A 3,803-nucleotide genomic window follows, 5' to 3' on the forward strand; every position below is an offset into this window, starting at 1 on the left:
TTTTGGAGAAGTTTTGATGCATATAATAATTTAATTTTTATTTTGTTTAATTTTTATTATGATTTGGGTGATAGGTTACAGAGCAAGTTCATTTTCCATACAGCAGTTCATACACATTTTGTCTCATGACATTGACTGCAATTTCCCACAATGTAGTTGCTCTTTTCCACTTCCTCCCCATAGTTACCTCTTCCCTGTTTCCTTCTATTCCATGCTCTGCTGCACCCCAAGCTGTCTTCCTGTGCAAACACTGCCCTTCTGTTCTCCCATGACTGATCAGTCCAAGGGGTGTATATACCTGATATAAATGTTCAGCCCGTATATCTGTCTATTGTTTGGCTGGAAACCAGGAATGAGTTCAATTCCAGACCTGAAAGGCAACTAGGGGCCATAGTCTCAGGGGTCTCAACAGGCTGTATCAGACCAGTAAACCTGGTCTTTTTTTTTTTTTTTTTTATGATTTTGAGTTTTGTTCCACATTGTTCTCCTACTCTATCCAGAATCTCCTGCACCAATCCCCCTCCAAGTGGTTGCCAGTAGTAGCCAGGCACCATATAGTTCTTCTGGTCTCATAGTCATATAGGCTGAGGATCGCATGGTGTACCAGTCCCTTGATTAATTCTTTCCATGAGTCTTTCTTCTTTGCTCTGGACCAGGAAGGACCCATCGTTGCTTCTAGATTGCTGCTTGCAAGCTTTTAAGATCCCAGTCACTTTTAGCCAAAGTAGGATGTGGAACAATGTTTTTGTGTAACATGTTATGCCAATTGAGCTTCATGTCACCTGTGATATGGTCCCATGCCCACAGGTCCAACTACTTGCTCCCTCTGGGTAGCTGGCTGTGGCCAAGAAGTGACTACAAGCTTGTCTCTTGTCAGCTCTACTATATACCAGGGAATTGTTACAGAACATATAAATTGACTTGTAGAAACATTGTCTGCCAATCCTATACATGGTCTTGGGCACACTCACCCCTGCATAAACATACCTAATAGTTCAGCCTGTTCACCTATCTATCCACCCATATATCCATGTTTTCCTTCACTGACAACATAGTACTGTATATGCAAGAGGGTTAATCTTTGTTGTCTGTTCCTCCCATGCACCTTTCTATGTCTTCCTCTTCCTCAATGCCACCATGTTGATCACTCACATTTGGTACACTACCATTCTCTTCACCCAAATCAATACTTGTCTCTACCTAACAGTGTTCACTCCCCTCTACTCCCACCCCTGGTAACCAACAAAGAAAATTTCCTTCCATATATAAACCTTCCCTTGGCATTTATTTTTTAAATTGTGATTTTGGTGAAAGTTTACAAAGCAAATTCACTTTCCATACAGCAGTTCACACACTCGTTGACTCATGACATTGACTACAATTTACCCCAATGCAACAGCTCCCCTCCCACTTCCTTCCAATAATTACCTCTTTCCTGTGTCCAGCCCTCCATGCACTCCTGCCCCCTGAACTGTCTCCCTGTGCATAAACAGCTCTTCTTTCTCCCATGATTGTTCTAAGGAGTGTATCTACCTCAGGTACATGTTCAACTCATATGCATGTCTTTTGTTTGGCTGGAAGCCACAGGTGTGGGTTCAATTCCAGACCTGAAGGGAAGCTAGGGACCATAGTTTCAGTGGTTCCACCAGGCCCTATCAGACCAGTAAACCTGGTCTACTTTTTTTTCCCCAAAATGATTTTGAGTTTTGTTCTACATTGTTCTCCCTCTTTATCCAGGCTCTCCTACATAGATCCCCCTCCAAATGGTTGACAGTGGTAGCTGGGCACCATCTAGTTCTTCTGATCTCTTAATTATATAGGCTGCAGATCACATGATGTGCCAGTTGCCAGGACTAATTGTTTCCATGAATCTTTGCTTTTCTTCATTCTTTGCTCTGAATGAGGAGAGACCCATTGTTGCATCTAGATGGCTGCTTGCAAGCTTATAAGATCCCAGTTGCTACTTAACAAAGTAGGAGGTGGAACAATGCTTTGTGTAATATGTTACACCAATTGAGCTTGATATCCCCTGCGACTATGGTCCTGAGCCCTTAGGTTCAACTACTTGCTCCCTCTCTGTAGCTGGCTGTGACCAAGAAGTGACTACAAACTTGTCCCTTATCAGCTCTACTATATTCCTGGGAATTATGACAGAACATACAAATGCACTTGTAGAACCATTGTCTGCCAACCCTATACATGGTCTTGGGTACTCCCTGCTGCATAGACATACCAAATAGTTCATCCTGCCCACCCATCTATCCACCCATATACCCATGTTTGCCTTCACTGACAACGCAATACTGTATGTGCAAAAGGGTTCATCTTTGTTGTCTGCTCCTCCCACGTACCTCTCTATGTCTTCCTCTTCCTCAATGCCACCATGGTGATTACTCACATTTGGTACTTTGCCCTTCTCTTCACCCAAATCAATACTTATCTCTACCTATCTAACAGTGTTCCCTACCCTACCCTCCCACCCCTGTTAACCAACAAAGAAAATTGCCTTCTATATATAAACTGTTCCTTGACTTTTACAATAATGGACTAATACAATATTTGTCATTCTGTGATTGACTTATTTCACTCAGTATAATGTCCTCCAAGTTCATCCACGTAATGTGGTATTTTGCAAATTCTACATTATTCTTTAGGGTTGCATAGCATTCCATTGTGTGTATGTACCATAGCTTGGTTATCCATTCCTCAGTTGTTGGGCACGTAGGTTGTTTCCAACTTTTTGCTGTTGTAAATAGTGCTGCAATGAACATGTGTGTGCATATGTCTGTTCTTGTCATGGCTCTCACTTCTTTAGGATATATACCTAGTAACGAAATGGCTGGACCAAATGATATGTCTATTTTCAACTTTTTAAAGAATCGCCCTACTGCTTTCCACAGTGGTTGTACCATAATTTTATAGTCCCACCAGCAGTGTATGAGAGTCCCAATCTCTCTGCATCCTCACCAGCATTTGTTATTTTCTGTCTTGTTGAACTTTGCTACTAGTGCTGGGGCAAGATGGTATGTCATTGTTTTTTTGATTTGCATCTCTCTAATAGCTAATGATCGTGAACATTTCTTCTTATGTTTGTTGGCCGCCTAAATATCGTCCTTGGTGAAGTCTATTCATGTCTTCTACCCATTTTTTAATTGGATTGTTTGTCTTTTTGTTATTGAGGTGTTGGAGTTTTCTACAAATTCTAGAGGTAAGTCTTGTCAGATATGTCATCGCCAAATATTCTTTCCCAATCTGTTGGTTCTCTTTTGACTCTTTTGGAGACGTCTTTGGAAGCACACAAAAAAATTAATTTTTAGAAATCCCATTCATCTAGTTTCTCTTCTGCTGTTTGTGTATTTTGGGTTATGCTTGATAGACTATTTATACCATATATCAGGGTCCCTAATTTGTCCCTGGTTTTTCCTTGAGGAACTCTATAGCTTTAGGTTTCATATTTAAGTCTTTGATCCATCTAGAGTTAGTTTTTGTGTATGGTATGAGGTACATATCTTGTTTCATTTTTCTGCAAATGGATATCCAGTTTTGTCAGCACCATTTATTAAACAAACATTCTCTTCCCCATTTAATGGATTTTGGGCCTTTGTCAAAGATCAGCTGACCATAGGTCAATGGATCTATTTCTGGGTTCTCAACTCTATTCCATGGGTCTACATGTCTGTCATTGTACCAATCAATACCAGGCAGTTTTGACTACTGTGGCTATATAGTAGGTTTTGAGATCTGGTAGTGTGAGAACTCCTAATTAGTCCTTCTTCTTCAATAGTGCTTTGCTTATCTGGGAT

This window comes from Orycteropus afer, unplaced genomic scaffold, assembly GCF_000298275.1.
Source record: "Orycteropus afer afer isolate SDZICR_OR568_19922 unplaced genomic scaffold, OryAfe1.0 scaffold00112, whole genome shotgun sequence".
NCBI classification, from domain to species: domain Eukaryota; kingdom Metazoa; phylum Chordata; class Mammalia; order Tubulidentata; family Orycteropodidae; genus Orycteropus; species Orycteropus afer.